Source organism: Pistacia vera, unplaced genomic scaffold, assembly GCF_008641045.1.
Source record: "Pistacia vera cultivar Batoury unplaced genomic scaffold, PisVer_v2 Contig430, whole genome shotgun sequence".
In the NCBI taxonomy this organism is placed as follows: Eukaryota; Viridiplantae; Streptophyta; class Magnoliopsida; order Sapindales; family Anacardiaceae; genus Pistacia; species Pistacia vera.
Genome location: NW_022196258.1, coordinates 833,568 through 847,549, shown reverse-complemented (window position 1 = coordinate 847,549; position 13,982 = coordinate 833,568). Strand labels below are relative to the sequence as shown.

The 13,982-nt window shown below is 37.6% G+C and overlaps 1 pseudogene; it reads left to right on the top strand.

Moving 5' to 3' along the window:
- The first annotated feature begins 2,082 nt into the window (after positions 1-2,082).
- LOC116143618 lies at positions 2,083-11,763 on the top strand (annotated as a pseudogene).
- Positions 11,764-13,982: the final 2,219 nt, after the last annotated feature.

The following is a 13,982-nucleotide window of genomic DNA, read 5'->3' as shown; positions in this document are numbered from 1 at the left end:
TCTATTGGAATAGAAATGGTTGGTCGGATGATAAAGTGGTGACCCTTTTGGATTTAGTGGTGAAAACGCTTGGTTGGGGTGCAATTTGTGTTTATTTGCATACCCAGTTTTTTTATTTAGGACAAAAGTTCCCATTTTTTTTTTGAGGGTTTGGTGGGGCTCTTACATGTTAATCTCTTGTTATTGATACTGTTCTTTACAAAAACCATTTGTCGTTATCAAATCAGTCACTACAACATTACGTATTTCTAATCATGGTGTTCATTGTAGCTAAAAGCTACAAATGCAATATTTTGTAGCTTATCGTAGCTAAAAATGACGCAATTCCTTAAGTGCTTGGTAAAGTTACCCAACTTACTATGTTTAGCTTCTCAAATAACAATCTCAATGGTCATATTTCGTCATCACTTTCCAATCTTAAGCAGCTTAGAAGGTTAGATCTTTCAGACAACAAATTTTCTGGTGAAATTCCATAAATTTTTGTCAATTTAACACAACTTTTTTATCCAGATTTGTCTGGGAATCTACTAACTGGTTCATTTCCTTCTCATATAAGTGGACTCATAAATTTAATCAGTGTGAAGTTACAACATAACTTAATATGGGAGGTAGGTTGATTTAATTTGATTGTAGTATGAAGTTTTTCTTTGTTACCTTTCCTACTAAATCTGACATTCAGGAATTTCAGACTTTGTTCTTGAAAATGATTTGCTAACATTTATTTAAATTGTTTTAGGCATTGGATAAACGCCAACTTGGAGATGAAGTAAGAATGAAGGAAGGGAAGCTAGATTCCAAAGGTCTGCCTCCTCTTATGTGATTTCTAAATTTTTCGAAACTAATTAAGGCACATAAATTTGAATATTATTAGCAAAGAAGTTGAAGAAAAAGAAAGTTAAAGTGTGATGAGGTTTCCTGCATTATAATATGATAATTTAAATATTAGCTAAAGGATAAAGTGGTAATCCTTAGCTTGTAAAATAATAGGGTGCGTTTGACTTATTATTTCTGCCCATATTCCCAATTTTATTCTCCAAATAATATTTGGCACAATATTCTAGAAATATTACCATATTTTTTTAATTATTTTTTCATTAAATACCCTCTAAAAAGTTTAAAAACTAACAAAAACACCCTCAGCGACCCATACTTGTCAGATTCCGGCAACCACCATCGGTGGTAGCCGGAATCTGCCATAACGGTGAATTATCGACCGAAACTTGCTGATAATTCACCGATATGGCCTTTTCTAGCCAGATTCATAGTGGGTCTGGCCGGAAAAGGCCAGATCTAGCCATCAGTTATTTGGCCATCGTTGATCGACAATACAGCCATATCTTTGGCCGTCAGTTACGGCCAAAGAAATGGCCGTCGTTGGCCTTTTTCGGCCGTGACGGCCACATATGGCCATAGATCTGGCCTTTTCCGGCCAGATCCATGGTGGATCTGGTCGGAAAAGACCATAGCAATGCCATGCAGGCCAGATCCGGCTGGTATATATCATTACACAATTTTTTGACCAGATTCTAACGGTGGTGGCCGGAATCTAACACTGCGGGTGGTGGGGTCTTTTTGTCATTTTATAATATTTTTATATATTGAGATATTTATTAAATTAGCAAATTTATAGGGTCTTTTTTAAGTTTTTAAATTTTATCTTATAATACTCTCATATTCAATTATCTAATACTATCCTTAAAATCCTATCAAAAATAATAAAACAAAGACAGATAGGTAGAGCATTCATAATGGTTTGTTTAAGACCATGGTGAAACCATGATGTTGTCCAAGAGTTTGACACGTGGGTCAACTTCTCTCTCCCTTCTCCCTTTCGCTTACCTTGAAAGGCGCCAAATTTTGTCTCACTTCAGCTTTGGTGCTTAGCTGTCTCTCTGTGTGTGTCAACTTTGTCTTGGTCGACAAGTTAACCCTCTTCCAACAACCCACCTTTTGTCACTCAGTTAATACATTATATATTTATATCTATAAATAAAAATCGAAGGTCTTCGAACTTGAGAAATGGAGCTTTTTGATTCAACAGGGCATTTTTCGTTGACTTTCTTTCCACACTTATATTCAATAATGTATTCAGGTACTGAGTTTCTTCTCAAACCCATTTTCTCACGGGGGTTTTCTGCTTCATTACACTCAGTTCTGTTACTAGTTTTGTTATTCTCGTGGGTTTGGAAGAAACTGAGAGAGAGTATTAGTCATAGAACTGAAGAGTCAAAGGAGAGGTTTAAGAAAAGAGGGGTTTTGTGTTATAAGAAAACTTTGGTGGGTTGTTTAAGCGTTTCGGTGCTTAATCTTGTGTTTTGTTTGTTGAGTTATTTCTATTGGCAAAGAAATGGTTGGTCTGATGATAAAGTGATGACCCTTTTGGATTTACTGGTGAAAGCGCTTGGTTGGGGTGCAATTTGTGCATATTTACATACCCAGTTTTTTGATTCAGGTGGACAAAAGTTCGCATTTTTATTGAGAGTTTGGTGGGGTTCTTACATGGCAATCTCTTGTTATTGACATTGTTCTTTACAGAAACCATGTGTCTTTACCCATTCAGTATTTAGTATCTGATGTTGTTTCTGTTATAAGTGGGTTGGTTTTCTGTTATGTGGGGTTTTTTAAGAAAAGTGAGGGTGAAGGTACCGTCCTTCAAGAATCTCTTTTAAATGGTAATTCAAATGTAAGTGCTGATGTAGGGTCAAGAATCAAGTCCAGAGGGGCTGATAATGTGACCCCTTTACTTTCTCTTGGATGGGTTCCTTGATTACTGTCGGCTATAAGAAAACATTAGACCTTGAGGATGTGCCTCAGTTGGATAGGCATGATAGTGTAGTTGAGGCTTTTCCAATTTTTAGAAGTAAGCTTGAAGCAGATGGGGGTGTGGGGAGTTGAGTTACTACACTAAAACTGGTGAAGGCATTGATCTTATCAGCATGGAAGGAAATTCTGTTAACAGGTTTCCTTGTCCTTGTTGGCCCATATCTCATTGGCACTTTTGTGCAATCCTCACTGGGAGGCGGGAATTTAAAAATGAGGGGTATGCTTTGGTTTCTTTTTTTTTTTTTTGTTGCAAAACTTGTGGAGAACTTCTCCGAGGTACATTATTTCTTTCAGTTGCAGCAGGTTGGAATTAGGATCCGAGCAGTTCTTGTCACGATGGTGTACAATAAGGGTTTGACACTATCTTGTATGGCGAAGCAGGAGCACACTAGTGGGGAAATAATAAATTTCATGACAGCTGATGCTGAGAGAGTAGGTGATTTCAGCTTATCCATGCATGATCCTGTTGAAGGGTGATATCATGCTGGAAATGCAGAAAGGTGGCAGATTTTTTGAACGAAGTTTAACGCCTGTTGATCTCCCGTAATTCATGCAGAAGCAGTTTTTATTTTGGTCACTACGTTGGTTGATTCAATGACATGTTTAGCTGTATTAGGTTTGGTTAAGTGTAGTTTCTCACTTGCTTGTACGTGTATTAGTAGGTGGAGTAAGTTTAAAATTTGAATTTTGAAATGTTATTAGTTGAAACAGGAACGTTGGCGTGTATATATTTTACCCCTGTTTTTTGAATCAAAAATAGAGCATTATTGCAGTCCTGAGTTTCTCTTTCGTTTTCTGTTTTTTCTCTTTCGTTTTCATGCAAAACTAACAATTGGTATCAGAGCTTTAAGTGATCTTAGAGAGCCTGATAATTAATCCTCTTTCTTCGCACTTTCAACCCCGGTTTTCGTTACTCTTTTTGTTAAAACTCAAAATATTCAGTTTTAATGGCACAACCTCCAGTCTCTCTCACACCTCCAGTCTTTAATGGCGATCAATACCACATGTGGGCAGTCAAGATGAAAGCATTCCTTCGTGGACAGGGTCTGTGGCAATACGTGGAAGAGAACCGTCAACTGCCTCCCTTGGGACAAAATCCCACCCTGAACCAAATCAGGATGCATGAAGAAGAGGCTGCCAAAGCACTGAGAGCTCTCTCTCATATTCATGCAGCAGTGACTGACCTTGTATTCACAAGGATCATGGCATATGAAACACCAAAGGAAGCATGGGATAAGTTGAGAGAAGAGTATACGGGTAGTGATACAACAAGGGGCATGCAGGTGTTGAACCTGAGAAGAGAATTTGAGTTGCTAAAAATGCAAGAAATTGATAAGGTAAGGGAGTACGTTGATAGATTAATGAGTGTGGTTAATAAAATTAGATTGCTTTGGGTGGAATTGACAGATAGAAGAATTGTGGAGAAAGTGTTAGTAAGCCTACCTGAAAGGTTTGAGGCTAAAATCTCCTCTTTTGAGGATTCTAAAGACCTGACTCAAATAACTCTAATTGAGCTGGTCCATTCTTTACAAGCTCAAGAACAAAGGAGGCTTTTAAGGCTGGAAGACTCAGATGAAGGTGCTATGGTTGCAACACATAAAGGGAAGTTTGTGCAGGCTGGAAATAAGAGAAATGCAGGAGATAAGAAGGGGAAAGAGAAAGCTAATGGTCAGTGGAACAAACATGGTGGGGTAAAAGAGTATCCACCGTGTTCCCACTGCAAGAAGAAGGGACACTCAGAAAAACAGTGTTGGTTCATACCAGGAATTCAGTGTAGAGCCTGCAAACAATTCGGCCATATAGAGAGAGTTTGTAAAAATAAAGGGGAATCCTCTCAGCAGCAAGCTCAGATGGTTGAAGATTTGCAGCAAGGGCAGGAAGCTGAGCAATTATTTGTGGCATCCTGCGGGTCTATCTCATCATGCAATGAAACCTGGTTGATTGATAGTGGATGCACAAGTCATATGACTCCAAACTTGCAAAGATTCAACAGCATAGACATGGCATTTCAATCCAAAGTCAAGATAGGGAATGGAGAATTTGTGGATGTTAAAGGGAGAGGTGATGTGGCTGTGCAAACTCAATCAGGTACTAAGCTGATTTCTAATGTGCTTCATGTTCCTGAATTAAATCAAAGTTTACTTAGTGTAGGACAAATGTTAGAGAGAAAATATGTCCTATATTTTCAGGATCAATCTTGTAAGATATTAGATAGTGAGAGTAGTGAACTCATGAGAGTTAGAATGATAGGAAAGAATTTTCCCATTGATTGGAAAAATTCAGAATTCAGAGCTCATAGTGCTAAGCTAGATGAATCTGAAATATGGCACAAGCGTTTTGGCCATTATCACTATTATGGTCTCAAGCAAGCTCAGACCAAACAGATGGTTCTGAACCTGCCCGAAATTGATGAAGTAAACACCATGTGTCATGCATGTCATCTTGGCAAGCTGAGCAGACCATCCTTTCCCATGAACCAAGCTTGGAGAGCTTCAGAAAAACTCCAACTCATTCACACAAATGTATGTGGCCCTATGCAAACACCTTCCTTGAATGGGAGTTGTTATTTTGTATTGTTCATTGATGATAAAACTAGAATGTGTTGAGTGTATTTCTTGAAGCAAAAAAACGAAGTAGCTGGAGTTTTTGGAAGGTTTAAGCAGTTGGTTGAAAACCAAACTGGTTTGAGTATCAAAATGGTGAGGAGTGACAATGGGAGTGAGTACACATCAAAAGAGTTTGAAACAATCTGCTTAGAGGCAGGAATCAAGCATCAATTTAGTAGTCCTTATACTCCACAACAGAATGGAGTAAGTGAGAGAAAGAATAGAACCGTTGTGGAGATGGGAAGATGCATGTTGGCTAAGAAAAAACTGTCGAAAAGTTTTTGGGCAGAAGCTGTAAACACTGCGGTTTATTTACTAAATAGGCTTCCCACAAAAGCCTTGATCAACCAAACTCCTTATGAAGCTTGGTATGGGATCAAACCTGCTGTGGATCATTTAAGGGTCTTTGGCAGCACCTGTTATGTATTGGTTCCAACAACCAAGAGGAAGAAGCTAGATGACAAAGCAACTATAGGCATTTTCATTAGATATAGTAATAATTCCAAGGCTTGTAGAGTGTATAATCCAGAAACCAAAAGGATAAATGTCACTAGAGATATAAGGGTTGATGAGAAAGGTGTTTGGAATTGGGAAGAGAACAAAGTTAATAAAGAAGAAAGTCCACGGCAGATTGATGTGGTTAGTGATGAAGCTGCTGAAGAAGATGCAAGTGAAATTGAAGAAAAGCTCTCGATTAGAGGTACTCGTTCACTGGCTGAGGTTTATGAGAGGTGTAATTTGGCCACACTTGAACCAACTAACTTCACTGAAGCAGCAAAGTCTTAAGCTTGGAGAGTTGCTATGCAGGAGGAGTTTGCAATGATAGAAAAAAAAAATCAAATCTGGAAGCTTGTGGACAGACCAAGGGATAGAAATGTGATTCAAGTCAAGTGGATCTTCAAGAAGAAACATAATCTTGATGGTTCTGTACATAAGCACAAAGTAAGGTTGGTTGTAAAGGGATTTGCTCAAAGACATGGAATTGATTTTCATGATACATTTGCACCGGTGGCAAGGCTTGACACGACTAGGCTGTTACTTGCTCTTACGGCTCAATTCGGTTGGAAAATATTCCAACTGGATGTCAAGTCTGCGTTTTTAAATGGATGGCTCAATGAAGAGATTTATGTTGAGCAACCGGATGGGTACCAGGTTCAAGGCTAGGAGAATAAAGTGTATCTTTTGAGGAAGGCCTTGTATGGCCTAAAACAGGCTCTTAGAGCCTAGTACAGCAGGATCAATGAATACTTGAGTAGCTTGGGTTACTTGAGAAGTCCCAATACATTATATGTAAGAAATGTGGAGGGTGAACTGATCATTGTTTCATTGTATGTTGATGATCTTCTCATCACCGGCAGTAGTCCAAGTAAAGTGGATGAATTTAAGGAAGCAATGAATTGTGAATTTGAAATGACAGATCTCGGTATAATGTCTTACTTCCTAGGTGTAGAAATTAATCAAACTACAAGTGGGATATTTGTCAATCAGAGGAGGTATGCTGTGGAGGTTCTTAAACGGTTTGGCATGGATAAATGCAAGCCAGTCAATACACCTCTGGTTGCTACTCAGAAATTGAGCAAAGAGGACGGGGCTGTCAAGGTGGATGAGAGTTTATACAGAAGCTTAATAGGCTGTTTGCTGTATCTAATAGCAACCAGGCTTGACTTAATGTATGTTACAAGTCTCCTCTCCAGGTTTATGACTAATCCAAGTGAAAATCATTTCAGGGCAGCTAAGAGGGTGCTCAGATATATTAAAGGTAATCCTGGACTTGGTGTGTGGTTCAGGAAATCTGAAAGTTTTCAGCTTGTGGGATATTCGGACAGTGACTGGGTTGGATCAATAGATGACATGAAGAGTACATTCGGCTATGTATTTTTCTTAAATTCTGTTGCAGTGTGTTGGCTGTCCAAAAGGCAAGCAATGGTAGCTCAATCAACAGCAGAAGCAGAATACATTTCTACTGCTGCCGTGAACCAAGCCATTTGGCTCAGGAAGATTTTGAATGATCTTAACCAAACTCAAAGACAGCCTACTGTAATTTTCTGTGACAATCTGTCTACAGTTTCTATGGCCAAAAATCCAGTTAATCATGGTCGTACAAAGCATATCAAGATAAAGTACCATGCAGTAAGGGAAGCTATGCAAGATCATGAAGTTGAGTTGATACACTGCCGGGGAGAAGAACAGGTCACTGATATTCTGACTAAGTCGTTGTCCCAAGCCAAGTTTGAATATCTTCAGTTCAGACTTGGTGTTTCCAGCAATGATATCAAGGAGGAGTGTTGAAGGGTGATATCATGCTGGAAATGCAGAAAGGTGGTAGATTTTTTGAACGAAGTTTAACGCTGTTGATCTCCCGTAATTCATGCAGAAGCAGTTTTTATTTTGGTCACTGTGTTGGTTGATTCAATGACATGTTTAGCTGTATTAGGTTTGGTTAAGTGTAGTTTCTCACTTGCTTGTACGTGTATTAGTAGGTGGAGTAAGTTTAAAATTTGAATTTTGAAATGTTATTAGTTGAAACAGTAACGTTGGCGTGTATATATTTTACCCCTGTTTTTTGAATCAAAAACAGAGCATTATTGCAGTCCTGAGTTTCTCTTTCGTTTTCTGTTTTTTCTCTTTCGTTTTCATGCAAAACTAACAGATCCATGGATTGTACCTCTGCAACTGGGTTTGGCCTTGTTTATATTGTATAGAAATCTTGGGCTTGCATCGATTGCAACTTTTTTGGCAATAATAATTGCTATGGTACCAAATTTTCCTTTGGGCAGATTGCAAAACAGGTTCCAAGTAAAGTTGATGGAATCAAAAGATATAAGGATGAAGGCAACTTCTGAGATTCTAAGGAACATGAGAATTCTTAAACTTCAGGGATGGGAGATGAAGTTTTTGTCAAAAATAGTTGGAACTTAGAATGAATGAGGCAGGATGGTTGAAAAAATATCTTTACACCTCTGCCATGACCAGTTTTGTCTTCTGGGGTGCCCCTCCTTTCGTGTCTGTGGCCACATTTGGTGCTTGTATGTTTTTAGGAGTTCCACTTGAGTCAGGCAAGATATTATCTGCACTTGCAACGTTAAGGATTCTTCAGCAGCCTATCCAAAATCTTCCTGACACAATTTCAACCATAATTCAGACTAAAGTTTCGCTTGATAGAATTGCATCTTTCCTAAGTCTTGAAGACTTGAAGGCCGATGTTATGGAGAAGCAGCCAATTGGTAGTTCTGATAAAGCAATTGATATAGCTGATGCGAACTTCTCCTGGGATGTTTCTTCCCCAAATCAAACGCTAAGAGACATCAACTTGAAAGTGTTCCATGGCATGCGAGTTGCAGTTTGTGGTACTGTTGGCTTGCGTAAATCTAGCTTACTTTCCTGTATCTTGGGAGAAGTACCCAAGGTATCTGGTAATCTTAAGCTGTGTGGTACAAAGGCTTATGTTGCTCAGTCACCATGGATACAGAGTGGCAAGATTGAAGACAACATCTTGTTTGGTAAGGAGATGGACAGAAAAAGGTATGACAGAGTTCTTGAAGCATGTTGCCTTAAGAAGGACTTAGAAATCCTTCCTTTTGGTGATCAGACAGTTATAGGTGAGAGGGGAATCAATTTGAGTGGAGGACAGAAGCAAAGAATACAGATTGCGCGTGCTCTGTACCATGATGCTGATATCTATCTGTTTGATGATCCTTTTAGTGCTATGGATGCATATACAGGATCCCACCTCTTCAAGGTTATATCTGTTCCTATCATAAATGCCTTCACTTCTTGTGGAATTTATTTTTTATTCAACTAATTTATGCGTAAATATTTCTCGACTAATGGGGATCTGTACTTGTGATGGACTGTGGTATTCTTTCTTCTTTTAAGGAAATACTTAACTACTACTTATTTTTATGTGGCAGGAAGTTTTGCTGGGTGCTCTGAGTTCAAAAACAGTGATTTATGTTACTCATCAACTGCAGTTCTTAAATGCTGCTGATCTTATCTTGGTGAGAAATTTTAATTTCTCCTTTGGCTTTTTGTTTTTTGATTGGGTGCATTGCTTCAAATTCATAACTCATTAACTCTATTTATCCCTTGCTGTGTTAGGTAATGAAAGATGGAAAGATTACACAATCTGGAAAGTACAGTGACATTCTGAAAGGGCTCCTCCATATGCTGTGGAGCTTATGGGTGCACATAAGCAAGCTTTGTCAGCTTTGGAGTCCATCGATGGTGGGCCAGTTTCAGAAAATGTAAATATTAGCAAAGAAAATTGTGGCAAAAGTAGTAATGGTGTTGTTAATAAAGAAGAACATAAAGATATTCAGAATGATAAAGCAGAGGAAGTAGCAGAGGCAAAAGGGAAGCTTGTGCAAGAAGAAGAGAAAGGTAGAGTTGGGCTTTGGGTGTACTGGAAGTACATCACCACAGCATATGGAGGAGCCCTTGTACCATTTATATTGTTGGCACAGATTTTCTTTCAGGCCCTTCAAATAGGCAGCAATTATTGGATGGCTTTGACAACTCCTGTGTCTGAGGATGCAAAACAACCTGTTGGGGGCTTTACACTAATTACTGTCTATGTAGCTTTGGCTATTGGGAGTTCCTTTTGCATACTTTGTAGAGCCACACTTCTTGCAATGGCGGGATACAAAACTGCCAGTATTCTCTTTAATAAAATGCATCTGTGTATCTTCCGTGCCCCCATGTCCGTCTTTGATGCGACCCCGAGTGGACGAATACTAAACAGAGTAAGTTGATATATATCTATCTTTGTGACATCAGGTGACTTAACATGGGAATATTTGCTATTCAAGTTCTCTTCTCTGTTGTTAATAGAGGAACATTTTTCTGCGTTCTCTTACTGAATGTTGTTAATTCCAATATTATACCAAATATAATTTGTATGCTTTTGCTTGTATAGGCTTCTACCGATCAAAGTGCTGTTGATTTGAAAATTCCATCTCTAGTTGGGTCTCTTGCATTCTCGATTATCCAGCTTCTAGGAATCATTATTGTGATGTCTCAGGTTGCTTGGCAGGTGTTTCTTGTTTTTATCCCTGTGATTGCCAGCAGCATTTGGTATCAGGTAATCCGTGTCCACGGCTACTCTTCTAAGTTACACCAAATTATGGCTTCACATCAAATCTCCTATATAATCTTTAGTATTACCTCAGGTTTTTTGTATTGTCTTTTGTTTTGTTTTAGTTTTTCCACGAGAATTTTAGATGTTCTAGATCTTGCATCAAGTGGTACTTGCTTGTAAAGTTACTTTATAAGTTACAGAATTTTCGACATTCTATAGAAGAGTTAATATAATGTGATTATGTCAACTACACTCATTATCATATTGTTTAACATTTTCTGAAGGGTGATTTCTGACAGTGTTATAATTTTGCAGCAATANAATTTTCCAGCAAATTATCAATGCTTCAACAAAAACATCTTAACCTTTCCTACTCCAGCTTCTCTGGCCTATTTCCAACTGAAATCTTTCACCTATCTGAACTTGTTTCCATTGATCTTTCCAGTAATCTTGATCTTTTGGTAGTGATTCCCTTCAGTTTCCAGAACTAAGCCAACAGGTTTTTGGTAAACACTTGCAGAATCAAACAAAATTAAGTTATCTTCATCTTTCTGGTGTCAATATGTCTTCAGTTGCAGCCGACTCCTTTGCAAATATGTCTTCTACTCTCATATCTCTTGATCTCTAACACTTCTATGCAAGGCAGTTCCCAGAAGATGTTTTCCACCGTCCATTCCTCCAGCGACTAATTTTATCCCGCAATGAGTATCTCACAGGTAATTTACCGAAGTCAAATTGGAGCTGCACGAAACTCACTTACTTGGACTTGTCAGGCAATAATTTCATTGGCCAAATTTAAGCCTCACTAAACTTAGTGAGCTCACAAGTTTAGATGTCAGTCACAACAATTTTTCAAAGTAAATTCCGGGTGTTTTTGGTAACCACAGCAAATGAACTTGTCTAGATCTTTCATTCAATAATTTCAGTGGTCAGTTGCCATCTTCAGCATTCAACCTCAATCAACTTTCTTTTTTTAGACTTCTTCAGCAATCAAATTGAAGGCCATATTCCTTGTCAAGTGGCCTTTCACTTCTTTCTGATCTCTACATGTCTGATAACTTTGGCAGAGTACCATCTTGATTGTTTACTTTACCATCTTTGGTGTCATTAGACCTTAGCAACAACAAACTCACAGGTCCAATTGAGGAGTTCCATCAGGTTGTAGGTTCATTGGAGATATTTCTTTTGGGGAATAACAAGATTCATGGTCAAATTCCAAATTCCTTGTTTGATCTTAATACACCTTACAGAACTTGACCTTTCATCCAACAATTTGAGTGGCATTGTGAAGTAATCTCTCTTACAATTTTTTGACAAGTGTTAATTGTCTTGGAAACTTTTCAATGATGAATCTAATAGCTCTGGTGATGGCGGTTCATCGTTGAAAAGTTTAATGGGTTCATCATTGAAAAGTTTCCAAGACAATTAACACTTCATCGTCTCCTTCATGGTAGATGGCGTGGCTGTGACTTATGGACGGTATTGGTGATGGTGGTTCGTCATTGAAAAGTTGCCAAGACAATTAACACTTATCAAAAAATTGTAAGAGAGATTCAAATAGTTCATCTACCATGAAGGAGACGATGGTTCGAGCTGGTTTGATTGGAAAATCACTTTAATAGGTTACGGATGCGGATTGGTAATAGACTTATCTATGGAATACATTGTATTCACAATAGGAAAACCTCTATAGTTTATAATAATGTTTGAAAGATTAAGCCTCAGAATCATAACAAGAGTGAAGAGAACCCATCCAAGAAGAAGAAACTAGTAACTTCAAGAGTTGCTCTTAAGAGATGAGTGCTTTGGTTTTTACAGCCTATATTTTTATGCTTCTTCAAGAATCTGAATATAAACTCCACTATTAGTTTTCAACCTTCTCTTTCTTTTCAAAGCTAAGCACTTAACAAGAACAACCATTGAATCAGCATGGTCTATCTATTATCTTTAGCAATATGTTATTTTGCAAGTTTTATTTGTTCTAATTGGGCATCTCTATTTTTCTCAATAGATTTGGCTTTCCCTTGTTTATTCCCCAACCTCATGGTTAATGTCGTTCTGTAGGTTTTCCATGCTTTGCTGATGTTACTGTCTGAGCTCCATTTGACTTTGCAATGCTTCTAAGTCAGGCCAGTGGCATGGCTTTCCTTGGTACTTTACCCTGTGGGAAGAGTTGTTACATATCTATCAATGGGAATGCTAAAAGCTCTTGGTCTAAAAGGAAGAAGGTATGTCCTATCATGATCCTTTATTTTTTGGTGAAAAGATAATCATTGCTATATTTTTAATCTTTTTGTATCTTCAACATCATACTTCATTTGTTAACCATTTCCATGTGTTTGACCTTAGACAGCTCATTTGAATGAGCCCAACAGTTTTCAATTGTATTCAAGAAAGTATTTCTTGGCTAGCAAGAGAACAGGACACAAGGTTATGATATGATAATAAATTTGCTTTTTATCAAGTTAAATTTGTATGAAGTTATTCATATCATGTTTAAGGCTATGTAGAGAAGGAAGTTTCACTGAGAATGGGGCTGTAGGTTACTAGCAGTGAACCAGAGGTTTAAGTGGTAGTTATATATGTAATAAAAATAAAGTTTAATCCTTGATGTTTTATTAAATCACCTAATAACTAGAAGAGGAATTTCATTTGACTTTATTATGTTATTAAAACGGATTTAGGATTTTGTTTGAATGTTGCCCCTTAAGTATTGATCAGGCTATGCCCCAATGTCCTTTATATGAGGCAAATATTTTTATTAGTGAGGACATATTAATTGAAAGCGTCATTACTTAGTTTGTCGTAAATAATGTTCTATAACTATTTTTTCCCCATTATGTTATCTTTATCAGTGAGCTATAGTTATTGAAGATGAGTTGAAGTGATGTTGCCGGAGCAGAGTTGAGTGGGGCAATAGAGGAGGAAGCACGGTAATGAAAATGATGAATTAAATTTTCTTATATTTTCACGTTTTGATGTTAAATATGAGTCATTTGTTTTTTTCTGTAAGTCGTATACACAAACTGGAGTTTCACATGGAATTTTTCTTCACCTTGTGCCATATTGCCAATTTCTGGCAAATAGATGCTGACTAGTTAAATGTGATGATCGCAATGAATGACTCATTTTGATTATTTCACATTTTCTTGAAACTAACAAAAGGGGAATTTATTAAAACGAACTTAAACGTACAAACTAGTACCATCTTTGTGAATTTTTAACTACTCATTACCTCAAGAAATCATGTAAAACTTTCAAGAATTTTTTTTGTTTGTTTATGGTTCAAATGCTCTTTTCTTAAGAATTTTTTTGCAGGACAGATTGAAAATGTGTTAGAGATAAAGGATACACATGTTAAGAGTGATGACACCTCTTGTTGATGTAGTTGCATTGATGCCGGCATCTTGTTGATTTCATAGTTTGTGGGTGACTCTCATATTCAAGGTAAATAATTCTTGGTACTTTCACTTCAG